We start from the raw sequence: 14,804 nt of genomic DNA on the forward strand, positions 1-14,804 counted from the left end.
CTGGAAATATAAATGCAATTATTGTCTTCTTGGCTCATTTCCTATAAAATCAATGTTAAAATTAACATTAAAACGTACACCGTAGTATTTCATTTAAGTGGCTAAAACTGGAAAATTATGGAAGGAGTGAAGAAGATAAGGTGGAGCAGGTGGTGCTGGTAGTGCTGGATGATGTAGAGGATATAAGGAGAGGATAAATGCATATCAACACTGCCCTGCTAAACTACATAGTAGACTCTACATTGACAGAGTAATCTACATTAGCAGAGTAAACTCTACATTAGCAGAGTAAACTCTACATTGGCAGAGTAAAGTCTACATTGGCAGAGTAAAGTCTACATTGGCAGAGTAAACTCTACACTGGCAGAGTACACTATACATTAGCAGAGTAAACTCTACATTGGCAGAGTAAACTCTATACATTGGCAGAGTAAACTCGACATACATTGGCAGAGTAAACTCGACATTAAACTCGACATTAGCAGAGTAAACTCTACATTAGCAGAGTAAACTCTGCATTGGCAGAATAAACTCTATACATTGGCAGAGTAAACTCTACATTAGCAGAGTAAATTTGACATTAGAAGAGTAAACTCTACATTGGCAGAGTAAACTCTACATTGGCAGAGTAAACTCTATACATTGGCAGAGTAAACTCTACATTAAACTCGACATTAGCAGAGTAAACTCTACATTAGCAGAGTAAACTCTGCATTGACAGAATAAACTCTATATATTGGCAGAGTAAACTCTACATTAGCAGAGTAAACTCTATACATTGGCAGAGTAAACTCTACATTAAACTCGACATTAGCAGAGTAAACTCTACATTAGCAGAGTAAACTCTGCATTGGCAGAATAAACTCTATACATTAGCAGAGTAAACTCTACATTGGCAGAGTAAACTCTATACATTGGCAGAGTAAACTCTACATTAAACTCGACATTAGCAGAGTAAGCTCTGCATTAGCAGAGTAAACTCTGCATTGGCAGAATAAACTCTATACATTGGCAGAGTAAACTCTACATTAGCAGAGTAAACTTGACATTAGAAGAGTAAACTCTACATTGGCAGAGTAAACTCTACATTAGCAGAGTAAACTCTATACATGGCAGAGTAAACTCTATACATTGGCAGAGTAAACTCGACATTAGCAGAGTAAACTCGACATTAGCAGAGTAAACTCTACATTGACATATATACTCGAGACCTGCAGAGTAAACTCTACATTGGCAGAGTAAACTCTACATTGGCAGAGTAAACTCTACATTTGCAGAGTAAACTCTATAATGGCAGAGTAAACTCTACATTGGCAGAGTAGAGGTGGTAAAACGACGTCAGTGTAGGCTTGTATTAGCAGGGAGGGCCCATTTGGGGTGATGCCCCTTAGGCCACAGTGCCATGTCGCCGCCCTAAGATCCTTGTAGATAATAGAGAACTAGAGATTTAATGGGATGGAAAGACTACGATGCAGACGCGAGACGAAAAGGAGGAATATCTTGCACTTGTGCATAAAATGACATAGGGGCCTATTACACTCTAGCGTAAACTATTATTAATTACTACTTGGATATTAAACACAGCGTTGACCTATATACATGCAGTTGATATTGCTATATAATTTTTGAGCCGAAGGGGAGGACGGAATCCCCGGATAACGTTTGTTTGTTTGTTTGTTTGTTTTATTTCTTCTTTTGCCTTAGACTATGCCATAGTCGAATTTTATTAAAAATATGTTATTATTAGTCATGATGAACCCATTTCGTTGAACTCAAAATTATACTGATGTTTATTAAAATTAAAGTATTCAATAGTAAAATGGTCATAAAAAGTTAAAAATATCAGACGATTAGTGACAATAAAAGTAATTGAATGCAACATTATCTTGCATAATTATAACGGCTCACTTTAATACTGAACAATTCTGATTTTGGAATCTACCAGTTTATTGATAGCGAACCCCGAATGTGACTGATCAGATGTGAAAATCTATCAATTGTGCACACATTAATTAAATCAGAGTTTTAAGCTTAAATATAATATCCAGAGTATGCACAATGGGCAAGTGGACTACGGGGTAGTCTACTTTTGCCTGGGTTACTCATTCAGTGGATTTTTTTGGCTCTATTGTGTATTACTGGTATATGCCTACATTGTTGCAGTGGTTGGTAGTTAAAATGAACATGTATTCAAATTTGATCATAAAACGAGGCTAGTAATAGAGTAGAGGAAGCAATAAAGTACATATTTACGATGGTTTAAATGTCGTATTTGAATACTATATTGCGACAATTCAATAAAGTAATATTGATATTTTTGAACAATATACTGTCAAGTGGGCATCTGAACGCCTATATTGTTCTTTAATAAAATGTTGGCTTGGTTATGTTTTCAATAAGTAAGTAAATCGCTTACAGAATACATGCTTTCTCACAGGCGTAACCAGCTAGAGGACGAAAACGACGAATACCTTCGGAGATGAGTAAAAAAAAGCCAAAAAGACGCATAAAATGCACCGCAATCGTGACGTGAAGATTGCTTTCTTGATAATGTGTACACGACAGTACAGGTTATAGACTATGCAGGTGTTTTCTAAAATAATATCCATAATAATCATGGCGACATAATTGGTTGTAATACATTCAGTGAAAGTCACGTATCTAATCATGCTAATTATGATATTCAAATTTACAATCAAAATGGCAATGTTTTGCTTTCAAAATTCATTCTTCCGTACAAATTTGCACTCTATATAAAGACAGACATTCGATCTACTAATAAAAATTAATTGAAACCAGCTTTAAGTATGTATGATCAGTGGCGTACCGTGGCCGGCCCAACCCCGGGGGGCTGAAGAAGAAACAATTTTGCCGCCCCATCCTTAACAGCCCGAAAAGGTTGACCCAATTTTTTTCACGGTCGTTTGAAAAAGTGAAGAGCAAAAAAAAAAAAAAAAAAAGGATTTTACGCGCTTACCGTCCCAAAAGCAACCTTTTTTTAAATAAATTTTTATGCTTTTTCAATTTTTAGCGCCCTTTTTTCTTTGCTAATTCGTTTTGCCGCCCTTTGTTTTTGACGCCCCTGTATTTAAAAGTATACATATTTAGAATGGCAAAGACTTGATAAGTTCATCTGTGAGGTCAAATTTGACTTAATCCCAAAAATCCCAAAAATTAACGGTTTTTGGCCCACTTCTTTTTCGTGCAAAAAAAAAAAAAAAAAATCTTGGGCCAAAATTGTTTATTATTTTTAAATTTTTAAAAACTAGATCAAAATATCTAGGACCCGTTTTTTCATTTTTTTGAATTTCGACCAACTTTGAGAAATTTGCACCAAAAATGGTCAAAAAATGCTGATTTTAAAAAAAAAATCATAAAAAAGCCCGATTTTGGCCCAAATTTCAAATATTTTTGGTGAAATTGGTCAAAATTCAAAAAATTGAAAAAACGGGTCCTAGATATTTTGATCTAGTTTTTAAAATTAATTTAAAAAAATTGGCCCAAGAATTTTTTTGTTAGGATGCACGAAAAAGAAGTGGGCCAAAAACCGCTATTTTTGGGCAATTTGGGCCAAAAATGGCATTTTGGCCCAAATTTGACCTCACAGATGAACTTATCAAGTCTTTGCCATTCTAAATATGTATACTTTTATATACTTTGGACCAACAATTTAGAAGTTATGAGGCCTGAAAGTTTCCATAATTCCAGGGTTCAGACCAACCTTAAGTCAATTTTAAGTCAATTTTAACAATTTTGAACGGTTTTTGTAGGAAGAATAACACACTAAAATTTGTTGTTATATGTTATTTCTCTTCCTACCATGCCTACTTCATCTTTATTGCTGCATTTAATCTTATCGTCTGATGTAAGAACGTTATACTGCACATTTCACGCATGTTAACCTAAGTAATGAACAGTAGTAATATAGCTTGTAGAGACGTCGCCACTTCCGGTTCCAGGTCAAAGGTCAACCGGAAGTTATCAAAGGTCAGCCGGAAGTTGTCAAAGGTCAACGCATGTCAAAGGTTAAAGGTCATTTCCGGGTCATGGGTCAAAGGTCAACCGGAAGTGGTCAAAGGTCAACCGGAAATACCGCCATTTTGAAAGGTCAACCGGAAATACCGCCATGTTGAAAAGGTCAACCGGAAATAACGTCATTTTGAATCGACGTTAATATTTCGGGACGTTAATATTTAGGGACGTTAGTATTTAGGAACGTTTGACAAACGATGGAAAAACAAACGAGAGAGAATTGTCTTTTATTCTTTCACCTTTATTAAGAACAGATGGCGACTTACCGAATCAGCTCCATATAACGTGAATCTATAAAGGTGCAATGCACATTATAAAACACATAATATAATTCCAAAAGCGTAATATGATTCATGAGCGAGTATAATCCACGGTTATATATTCCAGGGTAAAACATATTTCCAGACTACACGGTACAAAAGCTAAAGCTGCGTATTCATATTTATATAGTTATCGTGATCGTAAACTCGATATAAAGCACGGCGCATAGTGCACGTTCCACATAAGAGCTGAAAATGTCCCGTAACGAGGAGTTATTACTACGTGTTGATCCATCTCGGTTCGTTATTTTCCCTATTCAGTACAACGACATATGGCAAATGTACAAGCGAGCGGAGGCGTCATTCTGGACGGTGACTGAAGTAGATCTCGCTAAAGATAAACCGCATTGGGAAAGTCTCAACGACGGAGAGAAGTATTTCATTCTCACATCCTCGCTTCCTTCGCGGGTAGCGATGGAATAGTCGTCGAGAATCTAGCGACTCGATTTTGTAGCGAAGTACAAATTCCCGAAGCGAGGTTCTTCTACGGATTTCAGATCATGATGGAAAACATTCACTCGGAAATGTATAGTTTGCTCATAAATACCTACATCGAAGACAAACGCGAAAAAATATACTTACTCAACGCCGTGGAAACTATACCGGTCGTGAAAAAGAAAGCCGAATGGGCTCTACGTTGGATCAACGACGGCGAGGCCACTTTCGCCACGAGACTCGTTGCGTTCGCCGTCGTCGAAGGGATTTTCTTCTCCGGATCGTTCGCCGCAATATTCTGGTTGAAAAAAAGAGGTTTGATGCCCGGTCTGACTTTTTCCAACGAGCTCATCAGTCGTGACGAGGCGTTGCACTGTGATTTCGCTTGTTTATTATTCTCGTACATCGACCAAAAACCATCGGTCGAAACCACGCTGAAAATCGTACGAGAAGCGGTGGCGATTGAACGTGAATTTATGACGGAGGCTTTAAAATGTTCACTGATAGGAATGAACGAACGTCTAATGGTTCAATACATAGAATTCATCGCCGATCGTTTAATGGTCGAACTGGGTTACGAAAAATTCTATCGCGTGAACAACCCTTTCGATTTTATGGAAAATATTTCTCTCGAAGGTAAGACGAATTTCTTCGAAAAACGCGTCGGTGAATACCAAAAGGCAGGCGTTATGGCGACGGAAGAGGAGCAACGGTTTACTCTCACGGCTGAATTTTAACGAGTTACGTTCCGATTAACGCCGATATTATTTGCGAGGCAAGTTTTTTAACTACGTTAAAAACGCGATTAATGTATCGGATGAAATATCCAACAAATTGAGAGCATTCAACAAACATTTACGGGCGTTAAAAACATTTGCGAACGTGGCGTCATTACAAAACATGATCGGAGAAAAATATCTAACAAAGCGAGAGTATTCAACAAACATTTGTGGCCGTTTCGCCGCTAAAAACACGTTAAAAAGCGCTGATTGTAAGGTCACGCTGTGGATAATTTAAACAATCAACAAATCGAGACTAATTGTAATTTCTGCGTACCGAATAAAATCAAATCAAATCAAATCAAACCGTTAAAAAAACACGACTCATTAATCGGTGGATAATTTGGAGAGTCAAGAAACAACCAACAAATCAAGACTGTTCAACACATTACGGTCGTTAAAAACTTTTGCGGGCGTGGCGTTGTTACAAAACACGATAGGTGGATAATGTTTTTTTAAACAACGAGTCTCGCTCCAATTTAACGTCGCTAGTATTTGTGACTAGGCGTTGCAACAAGTTTTCTCTCGTTAAAAACACGATCGGTGACTGGTTTGGCGTGTCAATTAGCCACGCGTCTCGCTCTAATTTACCGCCGCTAATATTTGTGACTAGGTGTTGCAACGTGTTTTTTCTCGTTAAAAACACGATCGGTGGCTGGTTTGGCGTGTCAATTAGCCACGCGTCTCGCTCGTTAAAACAGGTTCGGTGGATAATAAATAACCAACTAATCTCATCGTAACGACGTTCAAATTGACCGTTTTATTCTCGTACATCGCGCAAATTTACGGACGCCAGCGATCGTTTAAAACATTTTTACGTGCTTTTCGTTTCAATCGCCGGGAAAAAAAATTGTTGTACATTTACGACGTATCGCCGTTTAAAAAAGAAAAAGGGGACAGAGTGTATAAATAGAGGAGTGAGCAGCATTAACTTCATTCCTTGACACGATCTCAATCTGATCAGTATGGCTAGTCATCAGCAGCAGAGTGGATCTTTCGCTACTGGAAAAGGGGTATCCAGCAATACGTTTAAGGAAACGAAAGTTTTTGGCGAATGGAACGATGACGACGACCTCTCTTATTATAACGATCAATTAGCGAAGATAGCGGAGGATACCGATTATGAAATTTCGGACCTTCGTAAGAAAGAACCGTTCCGTCCATCCTCTAACCATGGTCTGGGAAAGGATAAAAGAGCTTGGGAAAAAAGAGCGAGATCAACTCCATACGAGAAAATACACGCCATGGAACAACGGCCCGAAACGAGTTGGAAATTGCCGACTTTTCCATCGGACCGCGAAATGCTTCGCGTTCCTATTAGGGAAGACCGACACGTCGTGATTCAAACGTTTAGAGATCAAATTTATATCAACATCCGAGAATATTACCGGCATAACATTACCCAGAAATGGATGGCGAGTCAGAAAGGTATCAATTTGAGTCTACAAGACTGGAACGTTTTGAAAGAAGTCTCACCCAAGATAGATAGCGCCGTACAGGCATTGCGTCAGAAAAAACACATTCGTGAAGGAAAGGGCGATGAACGTTGTTATACAGCGCTCTAACTACGATAGTTTAACGATTAATAATAAAAAATATCAATCCAGAATTTTTAACTTACCGGTACGTAGGTTCTTCCGCAATATTGTCCAAGTAGATGTACACGATATAATAATATATATAGTAAATCAAACAAAGGCATATTATTCCATTAATATATTTCCAAGATCGTTGTAACTTTGGTAAAAAAGCACAACACTTAATAAAATCACGAAGCTAAAAAGGAAATTGTTGTATAGTCTATTTTATCTCTCTTCTTTTCGTCCATTATTCCATTAATATATTTCCGATATGTTGTAGAACATGTAATCAAATTCACGACTAAGATACAGAAAGAAGAAATCGTTGCTTTGTTTAGTCTTTTAATCTCTCTCTTCTTTTCGTCCATTATTCCATTAATATATTTCCAATATTGTTGTAGGTTTGGTAAAAACACAACACGTAATAAAATAACGAAGATAACGACGGGTACATGATCGAGTATAATAATTTAGCCCTACGTGGTATAACGATGTTATCTCTCCAAAGTCGTACGGTCGAGTGATGACGTCAAACACTTCGAGCGATGATATAGTGCAGCACATAGGACCGTTCACGTGTACACACCACGTGAGATCGTGTTACTCGCTACATGATCGAGTATAATAATTTAGCGCTGCGTGATATAACGATGTTATCTCTCCAAAGTCTTACGGCCGAGTGATGACGTCAAACACTTCAAGCGGTGATATAGTATAGCACATTGAACCGTTCACGTGTACACACCACGTGAGAGCTTGTCACTCGCTACAATAGTTATCGAGCGATGACGTCGAGTGTTTCATAACGAACGTATATAAAGCGATGGTGTCTACGAATAAATTTTCATTCCTGGAATGAGCGGCCCCGCATACGGAATAAAATGGACCGTTTAATCAACGATTGTCAATCTATAGCAGAGTTGGATTTTCTCATCGGTCAGGGTTTGGATGACGACTTGTACCAGTTGGCGTTAAACAAACTCTTTGAGTTGACGACGCAAGGAGAGGAAACTATAGCTGTAATATCGCGTCTAATGAAATTGTTGAAGAAATTAGATCTTCAAGCGATGTTGAACGGCTGAACGAAATCATTAATTCCGATGGATGGCAGACGGATATTTCCACTCTCGCTTTCCAGAGAATATTGGATCTTACACCGGACGTAACGCATATTGAACTGGTCATGGATGATGATGGCGATCCATTATCTGATATGGTGGGTGGTGAAAATCCCGCAACTACTGATGAAAACGTAAGTAGATTTTTTTAAACATTCTTTTAAGTTATATAATTTTAATGTTATAATATAATATATTCTTCTATGCCATAGTATTTTTATATGGCTAGTGAGGCTTGTTTAAATTTAAATTATTATTATTTTAGCGTTCTTTTAACATATTTTATATAAATATGTAGGCCTTTTTAATTTAACATAATTTATCATCTTAAACAATAAGCCAATATGACTATAAAATTATAAATCTTTTCTACCAAATTTTATGCAGGTCGTGACGAGTGATACTCCTACAACACGTAAACGAGCGGCTATTGCAAACATAGATGAATTATTAGATGAAACAGGGGAAGTAGAAGAGGAGGAAACGAATGAAATAGCGCCGGAAACCAACGTCTCGGATAATATTTCTCAATATTACGTCATCGAGACTCTTAATGCCAAACACGTCAAGAAATTTAAAGCTACATCGACCGATTACGGGTTACGATTGAGAAATTTAGACGACCGATTCGCCGTCGATAGCATCCCGTTACTATCAAATATAATAGATGATGTATTGGATCGTGTCACCGACGGTATTAGACCCAGGGACATGATCAGAATTGTCCTACAGGCTCCAAGTCTGGAAAAACCGATTAATTTGCCTTTCATCAAGAAAGATGACTTAACCCTAGATCGATTTATGGCGCGTATAGAACACGAAAAAAAAAAAAAAAAAGACCTCAAGTTGAATAGCGATATGGAAATCAACGTAGTCCGTATGGAGATGCCCGAAGGGGGAAAGCCAAATAATAGGAGGATATTTAAAACGTGGGACGAGAAGAAGAAAGAGTTGAGATGTATCGTCGATATTACCAACCAGAGCGATAACATGTGTCTCGCGCGAGCTATCGTGACGGGTATCGCTAAACACGAATTGAATGCTACAGAATATACGTGGAGATGTATACGAGATGGGAAGTTACAACAGGAACTACGCGCTAGAGCTTTACACGTCAAAACGGACGTCCCGACGAAATCCTGCGGATTGGAAGAGGTGGAGCGCTTCCAGAAAGAGGTTCCAGTATCAACTCTGCGTCGTCTCCAAAGACCAGTTTGATAAGATTATATACAAGGGTCCTCCGAAAGATAAAGGCATCTATCTTCTATATAACAACCATCATTTCGATCTGATTACGTCCATGTCCGCGTATCTTAACCGAAGTTATTGGTGCCACCCGTGTAAGAAGGGATACGATAATAAAGGAATTCATCGTTGCGAGAATTCTTGCAAGATTTGTCATTCGGGAAGCTGTCAAACATCCGACGATGTTACCGCCTGGACCTACTGTTCGGACTGCAAACGGTACTTCAAAACACCCGCGTGTTTCGAGAACCATAAGAAAAACGGTTCCACTATAAAACAGTACGGTACGATATGTAATCAATACTACAAGTGCGAAAAGTGCGATAGAGTTATCAATAGACAGTTTTTGAGAAAGGGAGCGAAACACGATTGTACGGATCTGTGGTGCCACATTTGTCAAGGTAACTTTCCCGCCGGGCATAAATGCTACATCAAACCATGCGAAGTTAAAGAAAACGTAAAAGAAGACGACACGCCGTTCTGCTACATTTTCTTCGACGTTGAAAGCCAGCAAGATACTGGAATTCACAAACCGAACCTCTGCGTCGCTCAGAAAGTGTGCGAATCGTGCGCCGACTGCCCTCTAGAAGATCCGTGCGACGTTTGCGGGGAAGATAAAGAGATGATTTTTAAAGGAGAGAGATGTATGGAAGAATTTTGTCTATGGCTTTTCAAGGGAGAGAGTCACAAACACGCCCGATGTATGGCCCATAATCTGAAAGGGTACGACGGGTATTTTATCCTGCAATTCCTGTACGAGAACGCCATCAAGCCGAAAGTGATCATGAACGGCGCGAAAATCATGTCCATCACCGTACCCGGCCCCGACATCGTGTTCAAGGACAGCCTAAATTTCTTCCCAATGCCTCTCTCTAGACTTCCCAAGAGTTTCGGTATCAAAGAATTAAGCAAGGGTTACTTTCCGCACTTCTTCAATACGAAAGCCAACGAAAATTACGTGGGAGAGATACCGGCCGCCGAGTTCTTCGACCCCGAGGGAATGTCGGAAGCCGGTAAAGATCAGTTCTTGGCTTGGCATATGGCCGAAAAAGAGAAGGGATTGGTGTGGGATCTGCAAGACGAGCTCCTGAAATATTGCGTCAGCGACGTAGATATCCTTCGTCGGTGTTGCATGAAATTTCGCGACATGTTCATGAGAGTGACGAAAAAGAAAGAAGACGATCCCGGGTAGACCCATTAGATAAACCCCTGACTATCGCCGCCGCCTGTAATCTGGTGTTACGAAGAAATTTTCTTCAACCAAACACTATCGCCATTATTCCACCGCACGCGTACGGTCCGAACCAAAACTTTTCTCTCGACTCCATACGATGGTTGAATCACGTGTCTCTCGAGGAAGACATTGAAATACAACACGCGATGAACGGGGGAGAAGTGCGGTTGAATGGAAGAGTGACGGTCGATGGTTTTTGTTCGGAGAAACGCCGAATCTATTCCTATCATGGCTGTCTGTTTCACGGATGTCCCGACTGCTACGACGGGGACACTCTGAACCCCATCTCCAAGAAACCCATGGCTGAACTCTACAGGATAACTCTGTTCCGAAAGCAACAGCTGGAGATCAACTACCCCGGGTTCGAGATTATAGAAATGTGGGAACATGAATGGAAGGAGATTTGGAAAGATTTACCCACCGACGTGAAACTGCAGATCGAGGTTCCAGCTCATTTCGAACCCTTGGACCCGAGAGAGAGCTTGTACGGAGGCCGCACCGAGGCGACACAACTCTTCCATCAAGTCAAAGACGGAGAGGTCATCCGATACTTGGACTTTACTAGGTAAGTCGAATCGCCCGTCCTTAAACTAGTCATTTCGATTCATGTATTTTTTACCCAGCAATGTCAACTAGTTGAAAATTATAATAATAAGACATAACTTATTTTTGTTCCTGTTTTTTATTGGTGACTTTCAGCCTCTATCCCTGGTGCAACAAGTACCGCCCCTATATCGTAGGTCATCCGAAGATCTACACGAATAACTTCAAGGATATCTCTTCTTACTTTGGGCTGATACGGTGCACGGTCTTACCCCCTAGATGGCTTTTTCATCCCGTCCTACCGGCGAGATGTCACGGCAAATTGATGTTTGCACTGTGCGGAACGTGCATGGAAGAGAAACGACAAGCCTACTGCCCTCATTCGGATAAAGCCCGAACGATCCGGGGTACGTGGGTGACCCTCGAAGTAGAGAAAGCTGTGAAGATGGGATACGTCATCGACAATATCGAAATCGTGTGGGATTGGGAACAACGAGCAGAGTACGATAAAGAGACCAAGACGGGCGGTCTGTTCACCGAGTATATAGACCAATTTCTCCAATTGAAACAGGAAGCTAGCGGCTATCCAGACTGGTGCGAGAACCTCGAAGACAAGGAGCGTTACGTCGAAGAGTACTACGAAAACGAAGGGATACGACTGGACTCCGAGAATATCGAGAAGAATCCTGGCATGAGATCGCTCGCCAAGCTGTGCCTGAACAGCATGTGGGGTGAGTTTAAAAATTAATAAAAAAAATTATAACCCGTACACACATCATCATCCTTTCATGTACGTACTCTTAGCAGAGTTCTTATATCTTAATTAATTTACTATTATTTTTTCAGGTAAATTTGCGCAAAGATCCAATATGAGTCAAACGGTCATCCTCGACGACCCTTCCGAAGTATACAAGTTGTTGACCAGCGATAGCGTCACCGTCGACAATATTCGACTCATCAACGACGAAGTCATCGAAGTAACCTACCGGGAAGAAGGGGACTTTGCCCGAATTAATCCGAACACCAACGTCGTCATCGCGGCTTTTACAACTTGTCACGCCAGGTTGAAGTTGTACGAAGTCCTGGAAAAGTTAGGAGATCGCGCCATGTACCAAGATACGGGTAAGACACTTCTTCCGATAGTCCTATTAATAGTTTAAGAATAAAATAATTAATAAAAAAAAAATCCCCCCGCCCGGGTTCGAACCGGGGACATTTCGAACTACGGTCGAACGCTCTACCGACTGAGCTACGCGGGGGCGCAGTTAGGTACTCGAACGATTAATTTGTACTTATTTGTCCCTTTTTTATTTACAGATAGCGTCATTTTCCCCAGTCGTAAGGGAGATTGGCTCGAACGATTAATTTGTACTTATACCTCCCTTTTTTTATATTTACAGATAGCGTCATTTTCCTCAGTCGTAAGGGCGATTGGGAACCCCCAACCGGCGATTATCTGGGGCATTTGACGGATGAGGTCGACCCCAAAGACGGTAATCACATCTCTACTTTCGTCACGGGTGGTTGCAAGAATTACGTCTACAAATTGGATACGGGAAAGACGGTGATGAAAGTACGCGGGATCACCTTGAACGTCCGTAATTCCGAACTGGTGAATTATTCCACCCTGGAACGTATGGTACGAGGCTTGAAGTCGGGCGAAGGAGAAGAAAGGGTAACGGTAACCGATCCTCATCAAATCGTGCGTAACGTTAAAACCAAAAACATCGAGAGCCGGGTATCGAAGAAAGATTACAGAGTGGTCTTCGATAAGAGATGGATCGTGAATGGTTTCGAAACGTTACCTTACGGGTACGGAGTCTATAAAGGGGACGTTTAACGCGATCTCGATTCATTACGTATCGAGATGGAGCAGTTGGAGCACGTACGCGAAGATCCTCCTACCCCGTGTCTCTGTAAAGACAATTTGAAAAAATATTCGACTTTTCCTATATTAGGACTGGCTCTTCTTCTCCTCACTAACACGGCTTTGACCATCACGCGACATCAAGGTGAGACGAGCGTCAATCTCTGCCACAATTTCACTCTGCCCTCCGACCTTCCTTCCCTGCATCTAGCTCGAACGAACGTCACCAGCGTCAAGTTTAGGGAAGAATCGACGCACTGTCTCCCTCAACACACTCTTCACTTGGGAAAGGATATATACCTGAGCGTCTGCGACTATCGCGACAGTATTCGCGTGGACATCAGACGGTTCACGGGTGACGTAAAAGGCGAAGGAATTCTACCTACGATACGCGGTATTTACCTCTCTAGGGAACAGTGGCGAGTGCTAAAAGTTAACGTCAATTTCGTGGATTTCGTCATCGGGAAACTCGACGAAGGTTAAATCATGGATGCTAGACTCATTCATCCTTACACTGCCATTGTTTCGGGACCTACGGGTTCGGGGAAAACTCAATTCGTCAAACGGTTGATATCTGATGGGGATACGGTCGTAGACGGTCCTCCCGACGAGATTATTTGGTTGTACGGAGAATACCAGGCAGCGTACGACGAGATGCGTGAATCCATGGATAATATACGTTTTATAGAAGGATTTCCTCAGGATATGGAGTCTCTGATCGATCCTTCGAAACGAAACCTCGTCGTCATCGACGATCTCATGGCGGAATTATCCGGAGATACCAGGGTGATGAACATGTTTACGAAAGGATCTCATCATCGTAACATGTCCGTCATTTTCATCGTGCAGAATCTCTTTTGGCGTCCAAACAATTTCGCACCATCTCGTTGAACGCTCACTACATGATTCTCTTCAAAAACCCGAGAGATAACTCGCAGATTGTGCATCTAGCCAAACAGATCTTTCCCGGACGCGTCAAGTTCGTGCAAGAGAGCTTCGTGGACGCTACCCAACATCGATACGGATACTTACTGGTGGATCTGAAACCAACGACCCCAGAAGATTTGAGATTACGCACCGATATCTTCGACGGGTTGCGACAAACCGTCTACGTGCCGAGAGTATAAATGTCGTCGCGCGCGTCGATCACGTTCATTCCTCTACAAACATGTCAAAGAGACTGAAGCAGAACGCCGACGCTCTCCGCTACTTGGTCAAATGTAATCCTCGTCAGAGGAAAGCCATCATACATCACGCCGACAATGGTCTGGTAGATTCGTTGTGCGAATGCGCGCTCAACGTACTCAAGGGACACGTTCCGCTAAACGTTAAACAGAAGAAGAAACTTTCGATTCACAAACAACGTTTACGATCCTTAAGTAATAAAAAGGTGGCACGCAAACGAAAGAGAGCCATTCTTAACCAGAAGGGTGGATTAGTCGGAGCTCTTCTAGCCCCCGTCCTAGGTACTATCGTAAGTCTATTGCTCAAGAAAAGAAAATGAAACACGCTAAAAAGATGATCCTCATTGACCCTCGCGAATTGGACCGGATAAACACCATGGTCGCCGATCGGGCTAGAACGAACGATGCGTCGGGTGGAACCGAAAACGATACGAAACGCGTTCTGGACCGTACTGATCTTTCGTTGC

At 41.0% G+C, this 14,804-nt stretch overlaps 1 protein-coding gene, 1 non-coding gene and 1 pseudogene across 2 annotated transcripts in view; 2 read left to right on the forward strand and 1 right to left on the reverse strand.

Moving 5' to 3' along the window:
* The window catches only part of LOC140146835 (uncharacterized), a 55,687-nt gene that overhangs the window by 4,859 nt on the left and 36,024 nt on the right, over positions 1–14,804 (forward strand). The gene's annotated exons all lie outside the window — the stretch shown is intronic.
* On the forward strand, positions 4,178–5,524 carry LOC140137648 (ribonucleoside-diphosphate reductase subunit M2 pseudogene; annotated as a pseudogene).
* Positions 12,473–12,545, reverse strand: Trnay-gua (transfer RNA tyrosine (anticodon GUA)). The gene has a single exon. It is a non-coding gene; the product is annotated as a tRNA-Tyr (tRNA).

Source organism: Amphiura filiformis, chromosome 2, assembly GCF_039555335.1.
Source record: "Amphiura filiformis chromosome 2, Afil_fr2py, whole genome shotgun sequence".
NCBI classification, from domain to species: Eukaryota; Metazoa; Echinodermata; class Ophiuroidea; order Amphilepidida; family Amphiuridae; genus Amphiura; species Amphiura filiformis.